General features: G+C 44.5%; 1 protein-coding gene across 1 annotated transcript in view; it reads left to right on the top strand.

The window, feature by feature from the left end:
* LOC142469876 (uncharacterized) overlaps positions 1–13,120 on the top strand; it is a 511,728-nt gene that overhangs the window by 404,502 nt on the left and 94,106 nt on the right. The gene's annotated exons all lie outside the window — the stretch shown is intronic.

Here is a 13,120-nt window from a genome sequence, read left to right as displayed (position 1 = left end):
ACTGGTAAATAAGATAATATATATATTTAATATAGTTCTAAACTGAAGCCATTGATGTGTGAAAGTAGGCCTTGTTGAAATCATCGTGAAAGTTTCATACAGGTGAGTGAATTATTGGCTTCATAATATTAGTGCCATAATTTAAACAAGTGTCCTAACATGTATATGTCATTAACACAAGGCCTGTTTGCTGACAACACTGGGATAGAATTTTTTTTATATATATATATATATATATATATATATATATATATATATATATAAAAAAAAAAAATATATATATATATACACTGTGTGTGTACATATACAGTATCCATAGAGACTACAGATATATTAATACACACTAACAGATATGTTATTCTAACCACTACTCATACATGATGACTAGCATGCAATGACTATCTACATTACCAAACAAACACACATACATAAAATGTTTAACAGCTAAGTGAATGTCAGCTTCTATAAACATGGCAACTGTGTAATGTTGTACCATTAATCAACTGATGAATAATACATAAATATATGTTATAAATGATGCGTTAATTCAGACAGTGAACATTTCAAAACCTTCATGTGTACAAGGACATACTTGAATGCTTTGAAGCATCAGGACTTGATCATACATACAGTAGTCATGAAATAATCTGCATTAAACACCACCAGGCCAACTACAGATTTAGTGAATGTGATCATTTATTGTTGTTTATCATTTTGAGACTGAGTCACAGGCCTGCTTGTTGGCTGTTGTGTTAGCCTTTTCCATTTGCCAACTACTTTGGCCTTAACTGTACGACTTGTACTGGCCTGTGGCAGTTCAGTGGCACTGGGTGTGGGCAGTGACACTTCAGGGGCAGTTGGTGTGGGCTGTGACACTTCAAGTGCAGAGGGTGTGGGCTGTGACACTTCAGGGGCAGTGGGTGTGGGCTGTGACACTTCAGGGGCAGTGGGTGTGGGCTGTGACACTTCAGGGGCAGTGGGTGTGGGCTGTGACACTTCAGGGGCAGTGGGTGTGGGCTGTGACACTTCAGGGGCAGTGGGTGTGGGCTGTGACACTTCAGGGGCACTGTGTGTGGGCTGTGACACTTCAGGGGCACTGGGTGTGGGCTGTGACACTTCAGGGGCACTGGGTGTGGGTTGTGGCAGTTGTGAACCAGTTGGTACACATTGCACGACTGATGGTGGAGCCGTTTCCTGTTTTGGTGTTTTAATCTTGTTCCAAAAACTGGTTAGTAGTAATTGTTGGCCTAACTTTCTTTTTCGTGTCCCATTTGTAGGTGTTTGTTTATCCTTTTGAGACTGAGTCACAGGCCTGCTTGTTGGCTGTTGTGTTAGCCTTTTCCGTTTGCCAACTACTTTGGCCTTAACTGTACGACTTGTACTGGCCTGTGGCAGTTCAGTGGCACTGGGTGTGGGCAGTGACCCTTCAAGGGCAGTGGGTGTGGGCTGTGACACTTCAGGGGCAGTGGGTGTGGGCTGTGACACTTCAGGGGCACTGTGTGTGGGCTGTGACACTTCAGGGGCACTGGGTGTGGGCTGTGACACTTCAGGGGCACTGGGTGTGGGTTGTGGCAGTTGTGAACCAGTTGGTACACATTGCACGACTGATGGTGGAGACTGTGACAGGGTAAACAAAAGCCACCAGTTATATGCCTGGAAAACCTATGTCTAGTCTGCAGTGCAGCACTGACTAGGTTAACTTCAGCTGGGAACCTCAGGATAATTAGTTGGATCCCAGCTGCCTAATCAAGGTGTTTTAAAACCCCGGCTGTAGACAGACGGAGGCTGGTGATGAGAGAGGAGTAAGCTGCTAAAGTGATTCCTGAAAACAAGGTCTGAGTAGCAAACTAGTGAAACTGTGAACTGTCTGTCCCCTGCATAGAAAAAGGGTATCTGCATATATATAAACTGTCTGCTAAAGAGAAACTGTTTTGTTCGGTTTGCTGAAGGAAAAACCATTTTCGTTTGTTGCTGAAAGAGCTATTTTTGTTTTGTGTGCTGTATATTTTTCAAGGCAAAATAAAACAGCCTTGTCAAGAAACCCACGTGTGTAGTTGCATGTACCCTGCAACATATGGTGTCAAGAATTGGGAAGGATTTTGAAAGGCCCCTGCAGTTAAAGGGCCATACATACACACAAGAATAAAAAAAAATGGAAGAATTTTTTTAAGAGTTTTTGTGCGAGCAGACCAAACAGCAGGGACAGTTAATGCAGGAGCAAGCCCGGCTGCAAGCAGAGAGAGATGAAAGACTTTTGCAGCAGCAAACCCAGCTCCTAACCCCGCAGCAGGCAGCACAGGAGGAGCGAATGGCCAAGCTGCTGACCCAATTCCAGGGGTCTGCCAGTCCAGAACTTGCAAGCAGACCCCGATACTGCTGAGGAAAATGGCTCCGAACGAGGATCCAGAGGCTTTTTTACTGACTTTTGAAAGAGTCGCCGAAGCTCAGGGCTGGGCTACAGATCGCTGGGCAACTGCTTTGGCCCCGCTCCTCATAGGAGAAGCCCAGGCCTCATATCAGGGTCTCCCAGCAGATCAGGCAATGGACTACCGCCAAGTAAAAGCCGCCATACTGGATCGCTTAGGTCTGACCCCAGAGACCTACCGGCAGCAGTTCCGGAACATGAAGTACACCGCTAAGATGAGACCCCGGGTCCTCACTCAGCGATTATTGGACTTATGTACGCGCTGGATACAAACCAAGGAGTGCACTAAGGAGGCAATTCTTGAGCAGGTGGTTTTGGAACAATTTCTACAAATAATACCCCCTTCCGCACGCTCGTGGGTAAAACGCCACGCTGCTGAAACCCTAGCTTTGGCGGTCCGACTCGTGGAGAACTTCCTTGGGGCTGAGCAGCAGGCGAGTGTCCTGGACCCGACTCCACCGGCACTAGCGGACGCCCAAAGAGGGAGGTCGGATCAATGGGGAACCTACAGCCTGTCACGGAACCGCCAAGTCCAACGGAAGGAGCAGTCGTTCCAGCAAGGACGGAGTCCAGATGCTGGTCACCGCAGAGACCCTCATCTCCTTCCTGATGTCGGCTCATCGCAAAGTGCGAGGAACTTCCGAGGACGTCGCCCACAGGACCCACCAGATGCCTGTTCTCCAGTAACCGGTCCAGCGGAGCGCTATCCACAGCCCCTTCCTGCGAGGGAACCCTCCCCATGTTCCACCTGCGGAGAACAGGCAATCCATGATGGATTGTTCATTCAGCAGAACCGTCGCCTCGGCTTTTACTGGGGAAAATTACAAGCCCTGGCTACTTCCAGCCCTGATTGGTGGAAAAACCGTCCAGGCCCTTGTAGATTTGGGCTCTGGGAAAACTCTGGTCCTCCAGGAACTGATACCGCCCAACGTGTGTTCTTTTGACTCCCCATGGAGCATAGAATGTATACACGGCGATGTAAAATGCTATCTGACGGCCAAAATCCAGCTACAGGTAAAAGGTCAGGAGGCTTACCTCGAAGTAGGAGTCGCTTCTTGGCTCCCTGCCCCCATTGTGCTCGGTCGGGACTGGCCTTTCTTTTCGGACCTAATGGCCCCAGTCCTTCACGAGGAGCCTCCTTCTAGGGCTCAGGAGAACCCTGGCAAACTGTTCCCCTTCTTGGCAGACCTTTTTCCCAGTAGACACCGGGTTCAAAAGACTCGGAAGCAAAGATGCTTGGACAAACAGGACTGGTTGCAGAAATATGGGTCTCAAGGTGACCATTCTAGTAGTCAGAGGTCACAAGTGATGGCTGGGGATGGCCAAAGGGAGGGGGATATGGGCCCTGGAGATTTACCAGACCTGTATCTCCCTGACTTTCGCCAGAAGCAAAGGGAAGACCCAGTCCTTGCTAGACAGTATGACAAGGTGGTGAAAATTGATGAACAGATTTTACATGCACAGGGGGTGATAGTATTCCCCCATTTTGAGCTATCAAATTATATCCTATATAGGGTGAATAGGCAGACACAAACAGGGGAGGTCACCAGACAGATATTGGTTCCCAAGGCTTTTGTTAAATCTGTGTTCACTCTAGCCCATACTGTCCCTTGGGGTGGTCACCTGGGCAGGGATAAAACATTGGACCGTATTTCATCCCGATTCTATTGGCCAGGGATGCATAGTGATATTGCTAAGCTATGTGCAGCATGTCTGGAGTGCCAGCTAACTAGTCCAAAAGGACAAAAACCAGCCCCTTTGGTTCCTCTACCCTTGGTGTCAGTTCCCTTTGAGAGGATTGGGGTAGACTTGGTAGGACCTCTAGAACCTTCTGCGAAAGGACACGGGTTTATCCTTGTAATAGTTGATTATGCGACAAGATATCCTGAGGCGTTCCCCCTGAGAACAGCAACGGCGAAGCAAGTAGCCAACAAGTTGTTGGAACTATTCTCACGGGTTGGACTTCCCCAGGTTACGTTGACAGACCAAGGTACAAATTTCATGGCTAAACTGGTGGAGGATGTCTTAAAGTTACTAGAGGTCAAGTCTGTTCGGACATCGGTCTACCATCCACAGACTGACGAATTGGTGGAAAGATTTAACCGAACTTTAAAAGGGATGCTGAGGAAATTTGTAGATTCAGAGAAGAGAGCCTGGGATGAACTTCTCCCTTTTCTGCTGTTTGAAGTGCGGGAAGTTCCCCAGGCCTCCACGGGATTCTCTCCATTTGAATTGCTCTATGGCCGCCAACCCCGGGGTATCCTAGACCTCCTAAAGGAATCCTGGGAGGAACAGCAGTCCCCTTTTAAGAATACCCTGCAATATTTACTAGACCTTAGGAAGCGCCTAGATGTGGTCGGCCATTTTGCCAGGGAGAATCTTAGATCAGCCCAGGACAGTCAGGAGAGACATTACAATCAGAATGCTCGCATGAGTGTTTCACCCAGGAGACCAGGTGATGTTATTGTTACCCAGTTGTGAGAGTAAACTCCTGGCCAAATGGCAGGGCCCATTCGAAGTACTCCGCCGTACGGGTGATGTGGATTACGAGATCGCTCAACCAGGGTCCAGGAAGGGTAAACAAATTTACCATGTGAACTTGCTGAAACCCTGGAAGATGCAGCGGTCTCTATTCATCCACCCGGTGGAGGAGGAAACGGACTTGGGTCCTCAGCCTCCACGGGAGAACATCGTGAGTGACGATAAAATCCCAATGGGCAAACAGTTGTCCTCTGAACAAAAAGGGGACTTGTTAGCAATAATTACTTAATTCCAGGATGTTTTTTCTGACTTACCAGTACAAACTAACTTAATTTCCCATGCAATTGAGACAGCACCTGGGGTAAAAGTACGTTCCCGTCCTTATAGGTTGCCTGAAAGTCGTAGGACTCTGGTAGAGAAGGAGGTACAAGAAATGTTACACTTAGGAGTGATTGAGGAATCATGCAGTGAGTGGTGTAGTCCACTAATTATGGTCCCTAAACCCGATGGGAAGGTAAGATTTTGTGTGGACCTCTGAAAGGTCAATGCGGTATCCAAGTTTGATGCATATCCGATGCCAAGGGTGGACGAATTAATTGACGCCCTTGGTAACGCGGAATATATATCCACGTTGGACTTGACAAAAGGATACTGGCAAATACCCTTAGAGGAAAAGTCCAAATGCAAAACAGCCTTTGCCACTCCCATGGGTTTATACCAGTTTGTGACAATGCCATTTGGACTGCATGGAGCCCCAGCCACATTTCAGAGACTCATGGATAAGATACTGAGGCCCCATAGGACTTATGCCGCAGCCTACCTAGATGACATTGTCATTTATAGTAAACACTGGCGGACCCATCTAATTAGGCTGAAAGCGGTCCTCAAATCTCTAAGAGAGGCAGGACTCACAGCCAACCCTAAGAAATGTGCCTTGGGTAAAGCGGAAACCAAATACTTAGGGTATGCAGTGGGAGGTGGAAAAGTAAGGCCACTAGCCGACAAGGTAGCTGCCCTGAAAGAAGTTCCGACCCCCCAAACAAAAATGCAGGTACGCTCTCTGCTGGGTTTAGCAGGGTACTACCGGCGGTTCATCCCCAACTATTCGGAAGTGGCAGCCCCTTTAACGGACCTCACAAAAAAGTGTGCCCCTACACAAGTGGTGTGGTCAAGGGATTGTCAGAGAGCCTTTGAGGACATAAAAAGGTGTCTATCAGAGGGTCCCATCCTTAGAAGCCCGGACTTCAACAGCCCTTTTATAGTGCAAACAGATGCATCAGAGATAGGGCTAGGGGCAGTGTTGTCACAACAGTTTGAGGGAGTTGAACATCCTATCCTTTTCCTGCGTAAGAAATTGTTCCCAAGGGAAAAAAACTACTCAGTGATTGAGAAAGAGTGCCTCGCAGTAAAGTGGGCAATCGAGGCTTTGAGGCATTACCTGGCAGGAGTCCATTTTACTTTGGTGACGGATTATGCTCCACTGAAGTGGTTAAATAGCATGAAGGATTCCAATGCTAGATTGACTAGGTGGTATATGGCCCTCCAACCCTTCTCATTTGAGATTCAGCATAGGCCGGGAAAAGAGAACGCAAATGCTGACTTCTTTTCTAGAGAAGGGGTGGATGGTCGGGCTTCAGCCGTGCGTAGCCCCAGCCACACACTAACAGGGGAAGAATGTGACAGGGTAAACAAAAGCCACCAGTTATATGCCTGGAAAACCTATGTCTAGTCTGCAGTGCAGCACTGACTAGGTTAACTTCAGCTGGGAACCTCAGGATAATTAGTTGGATCCCAGCTGCCTAATCAAGGTGTTTTAAAACCCAGGCTGTAGACAGATGGAGGCTGGTGATGAGAGAGGAGTAAGCTGCTAAAGTGATTCCTGAAAACAAGGTCTGAGTAGCAAAGTAGTGAAACTGTGAACTGTCTGTCCCCTGCATAGAAAAAGGGTATCTGCATATATATAAACTGTCTGCTAAAGAGAAACTGTTTTGTTCGGTTTGCTGAAGGAAAAGCCATTTTCGTTTGTTGCTGAAAGAGCTATTTTTGTTTTGTGTGCTGTATATTTTTCAAGGCAAAATATAACAGCCTTGTCAAGAAACCCATGTGTGTAGTTGCATGTACCCTGCAACAGAGACGTTTCCTGTTTTGGTGTTTTAATCTTGTTCCAAAAACTGGTTAGTAGTAATTGTTGGCCTAACTTTCTTTTTCGTGTCCCATTTGTAGGTGTCCGTTCCTGATTTTGAACAGATGTAAGCGGTTGGATGTTGACAGGGACCTGCACAGAACTTGCACCTACTGTACCGGTAGCATTCAGAACTGGGGAATGAAGAACTGATGACTCGGGTGAAAAACTTGCAGCATGTAAAGATCCATCCTCAGATGGGGTAAAGTGGAATTGTTGTTCCCTTGCAGTAATTCTCAACTAATTAGCTTGGCTTAGATTAACAACTATTGCTTGTAATGTCCTGTTTACATTTTGTATTTCTTTAGGAACTTGGATGATGACTCTTTCTAGTTGTGACATTTGTGATATTGTCCTTTCCTGCTGTGATATCATCCTTTCCTGCTGTGATATCATCCTTTCCTGCTGTGATATCATCCTTTCAAGCACTGACATCATTTCTGAATGGCGACGATTTTCTTCAACCAAGATTCTTTCTTCAGAAGCTGCAATAGCTGAGTATGTGTCACGAGCAGGAAGACTTGAATGCTGTGTTACTCGTCGAGTGGGAACATCTTCATGGTCACTTGATTGAATTTGTCTTTCATTGGCAACATCAGCTTCTACAAATAAATGAAGACAGTATGAACTGCCATGGAACTTTCTGTTGTTTGTCAATATAATGAGAGTTGTTCTCACAGTGTAACACATAACATGTTTCCATAAGTTTTCTGTTGTGTCAAATTAAAATGTAGCTTGAAGTAACAATTATGTTTCGACTCAGTGTGAAAGAAGAATGAATGAAAGGTTGTTGTAACCTCACAACTCCTAGCTGATAGTTTACATCACACACAATACATGTTGTCATTACAAACTACATTTTCTGTGACAATAACTGATGTGAAGTTAATTACATTTGAAAGGCATTTATTTAGCATGGCAACATAACATCTAGAAATGTACACATTAGATGTCCTGCACCTCATACACTCATCTTCCAGCCTTGATGAGGAGCTGGATGAGCCAGGTGATGAGACTTGTTCAGTGTGAGGTGACACATGAGCTCCAGGAGCAACTATATAGAAGAATAACATAAGATTTTAATTGACATGTGTACATAATTAACATAAGGAGTTTGTGTATTTGGAGTATTTATGGCTAAATAACAGCATCACTTAATGAAATGAAAAGATGTTTCTGGCAAGCTGTACATTATCCATTTTAACATCAATGTACATGTGAGGCTACTTGGCACATTTTTGGTAAATACTATACAACATACAATGTTTATGCAGGAATGCGTTGTACAATTAAGTGTTCTATTGGACATACACTGCATATCTTGTGTAGTAATATAAAAATAATAATGTACATAACTACCATGACAGCAAAGTTAACTATGCTTATAATTAAGTACGTAATAGTGGAAATGTGAAAGATTTTTTTTAGGGATATGTGTGAACAATTAATAGAAGCAGGTGTAGCGCTCAATGTGGCTGACACTCAACAACACATGCAGTGTGTCGCTCACAGATGCTACTGGTGTGATAATGTGCCGATTATATAAGGTTCAAAGAACATATGAGTGAACGAATGAGTTACGTACGTTTTCATACATAGTGGCCTGGTGGGTGAAAGTTTTCATAGAGTTACCATTTCAAATGAATGTGATGAACTTCTGTTTAGCTTGGCAGCTTCTAAGAACTGTAGTCCCTCCCCGAAGACGTGACAGCACCCTGAGCTTTTATTTGTTTCTAGCAGCTGTAAGGCGTCTCAAAAAGTTGACCGTAACATGACCCTGTTACCTGGCTGAGTGCCCAACCCCACCCCCTGTGTTCTCGTCTATGCTGTGATTACATATTAATTGCAGCTGGTTTCACACACTGGTACATGAGCGAAATAATAATCTGAAGTGAGCTACATATGAACACAATTAAATAACATATGCTACATGTTCCTAATTATGCTCTCTGTATATGACGAAGCAAAAAAGGACCTTTTATTAAACATAACGAAATGTGTTACTGCAATTTATGTATGTTCGCCTTTGAATGCACTATCTTCCATGCAAGAGTTGATGAGGCAGTAATGTCCTGTTTATAGGTGTTACATAGATTATCAATCATTTATATATATATATATATATATATATATATATATATATATATATATATATGGACAGTTATAAAGACAGCGCCCCTTTTTCAAATACACCCAAATTGCTGCCACTCCGGTGACGTGTGCCAAAATGTTGCACCAAATATCAATAGTGATTATGATGTTTGCATGAACCAACTAGTGCCTAATTTACTAATTGATAATTGATATATATAAAAAAAAAAAACAACATACATCAAACAAAAAATGATAGAAAAAATGTGCAAAAATATATGAAAGATAAAAATAAACTGTTGAACATAAAAAATAGCATAAAAATACAAAAATAGAACTATAAAAATTGATACTTAAGTCCAAATGAAGTCCATGAGTAAATAAAACAAAAGTCCAGGCTGCTTCTTCTTGGGTTCACCAAGTCCCCATAGTACCTATTAGAAAAAAGAAAAGAGAAAAAGCGCCCGATCCTTGTGTAAAATCAGATTGACATTTTAATAAACCATGGACAAGATAATTGCACACTTACAATTATTCTGATTAAAATAAGCGTTTTATGGGACCTGCCCATGCACCAAACGAAGACTTCACCGTCACCTCCGCTCTGTAATCTCACGATCAGTTCGAGACCCAGCAGTTGAGAACGCCGTTTTCTCCAAGGTGTTTCTATAACAGACATCCGTCAGGAGCTTCTCAGCAGCGTGCGTCCGCCATTACTCCCACACATGCGGTGCTGGATACCGGAAGGATTTTCCTTGTATTTCCTTGGTCTCTCTCTGGTGCCGAAGGCAGGTCAGCCACCGTAGTTTCAATGCAATGCAAACCGTCCCTACGCGTTTCTTCCGCCTTTGCGGATTTCATCAAGCAAAGGCGGAAGAAACGCGTAGGGACGGTTTGCATTGAAACTACGGTGGCTGACCTGCCTTCGGCACCAGAGAGAGACCAAGGAAATACAAGGAAAATCCTTCCGGTATCCAGCACCGCATGTGTGGGAGTAATGGCGGACGCACGCTGCTGAGAAGCTCCTGACGGATGTCTGTTATAGAAACACCTTGGAGAAAACGGCGTTCTCAACTGCTGGGTCTCGAACTGATCGTGAGATTACAGAGCGGAGGTGACGGTGAAGTCTTCGTTTGGTGCATGGGCAGGTCCCATAAAACGCTTATTTTAATCAGACTAATTGTAAGTGTGCAATTGTCTTGTCCATGGTTTATTAAAATGTCAATCTGATTTTACACAAGGATCGGGCGCTTTTTCTCTTTTCTTTTTTCATATATATATATATATTTACAGCAACAGTACATATTACTGTATGCTCATTTGCATGTCTTAGACAGGTGTGCAACCCTGTCGTTCCCCATCATCGGCAAGCATACAGCGCTTCCACTGCAGCAAGGGATTGTGGGAAATTACATGCAAATGAGCACTCAGTGCCACCTTATATATTAATTTGTTATTTTAGTAGGACAACTAGATATAAATATAGATAGATAGATAGATAGATATAGAGAGACATATATACAGATATATATGTAGGTATGCTTATATTGGGAATAAATTCCGATATCTCTGTCCCCGGCCATACCCTCCACGACGACGGGAAGAAATTTTTCCCGCATCTGCTCCTCCAATGGTGTTAAGATGAGAGCTTGTGCTGGCGGCCCACCTCCAGTGCCAGAAGCACGCATCCGTTGTGCTTGTATTTTTTTCTTTAATGTTGCCCTGATATCGTCAAATCTCTTCCGACAATACATGTCTTTGAAGAATGAATGCAAAGATAGACTTACCTAGCAAATGGCCATACAGACAGTCATAGTGCTCCAGAATCCCTGTAACAAGAAATGTTTTCCTGTTCATTGAACCGAGGATTACGTGGCCGCTCCACACATTTCTTCCGAATACGTGCAGGCCCAGAGCTTGGCTGCTGCTGACTGGACTCTCCTTCTTCCAATGGAAGAGACTTCAAAAGCGGGTCACCAGCAACCACCCCACCACCAGACACCCCAGCAGCACCAGCAACAGAGCCACCAGCAGCACTCGCACTCACAGCTACACCACTCGAACTCCCAGCAACACCACTCGCACTCCCAGCAACACCACTCGCACTCCCAGCAACACCATTCGCACTCGCAGCAACAGCACTCCCCTGAACCCTACGTTCACTCAGACGCGTACTTGCACGACTACCACTACCACTCACACCAGCATCACTCTTCCCACGTCTTGCGGCCATATCTCTAGCATTCACAAAGAACAGAAAAGAAATTTAAAGCCAATCGCACTGAACACTTACAAATTGAAAACAAGACAAAGATGTAAACAAAACAACAAAGGACAAACCTCGGTCAATATGAAATTTGTAAATCGGCCAGCTCTGTGCGTCTCTCTCTCTCCCAACAACACAGAGAATGAATAACAATACACGCTGCCTTTAAATGGGCCGCTCAATCAAAAACATGCTTGCTTCGGCAGATTCAGCAAGAAGTTTAATTGGCGAACCTAACTGCACCCCGCCATGCACGCCGATACACCTGTGTGTAATCGGCAAATCATCGGCAGAGTGGGCGCAAATGTTTTCGGCTTGATTTGGAAGGGATTCGGCACTAATTACATACGGAGAGGGAAAATCACCCAAATCATGCCGATAAGGTACCCTTGGCGATTGCACTTTTTCGCCGCTTACTGCATAGAGCCCTAAGTCTCGTTCAGTTCAACCCAGTTATATATTTTGGTGTATTATTATAGCCTGTCTCAAAGCTACCGTCACAGTGCTCATCTACTAGGTTTCCATTTTCTTCTAGTACATGCAATTCTACATTACCTAGTGAGCACCTCACTGTTACTGCCCAGTTGTGCAGGGGCTCCCCTTTTGTGTGTAGATATCTAAAAATAATGAAACATTTTTCTAAGTCCCAATCTGCACTTCTCGCCAGCTTCTCACCACCTTCTTGCCAACTTTTTTTGGTGGGGCCATTTAGCGTGAAATTCTCAATTCTAGAGTGGCGAGCAGCCGCGGGGGTCCTAGAATACCATGAGTTTGAGAAACTGGCGAACAGTGGCGAGAAGGTGCTTCTCGCGGCACGTTTGGCACATTTTTTTCTCCCTGTTGCCTAGTCCCTGGCCCTGTTGTCTAGTCCCTAGCCTTGTTGCCTAGTCCCTGTGCTGCCTGCTATGTTTTTAACACCTTTCTACTCACAGGGATTTCTGACTCATATCTTAAGTGATATCTTTACTCTGTCAATTTTCCTCACTCATTTTAAGCATAATATTGACTGATACGCTAAAAAAAACCAACCTTGGATCTCTTTGTTAGTGGACCTCAACGCTCACATACAGGTCCCTTACACCTCTCTATATACGCTCTCACTGGGCGACATCATTAACTCCTTTGGATTACACCTGCAGTCCAGTCAGAAATCTGGGTGCCCATTCTCTGCCTGTTGAGCTTAATATGGTCAAGGCTGAGCTACTGTAATCATCTCAAAAAAATGAATAGTAGGTTAATTATTGAATCCTCAAATTCCTCTTTACATTTAGCAGTGATAGTAAAGGGACATGATCTATTAATTAATATTGCCCCTCCTCTGCGTTTTTAATTGCAGCTGAAGAAATACACATTTGATATCCACTTAGCTAACAGCTTTATATGTTCAGCATGTAAATTGTGGTTCTTGTAGTAATGCAATGTCGGGATGTTGACTTGTAAGCGCCGTCCATGCTCTTTTCTTCTTTATGGGAAAATTCAAACCTCTTACATTAAATGAAGTGATCCTTAACATGCCTTTATGGTTTGGAAATGTGATCCCTGATTAGACGTAAACGAGTTGATGAAACTCTGAAACCACGGAAGGAGCACCCCCCGCACAGTGCATCACTGCAAGTCCTCCGGCTCAATCCTATGCAGGGCCTCTAACATACACATACTTTCATTTTTCCCCAAC

Source organism: Ascaphus truei, chromosome 1 (assembly GCF_040206685.1).
Source record: "Ascaphus truei isolate aAscTru1 chromosome 1, aAscTru1.hap1, whole genome shotgun sequence".
In the NCBI taxonomy this organism is placed as follows: Eukaryota; Metazoa; Chordata; class Amphibia; order Anura; family Ascaphidae; genus Ascaphus; species Ascaphus truei.
This window is presented reverse-complemented; position numbering and strand designations above follow the sequence as displayed.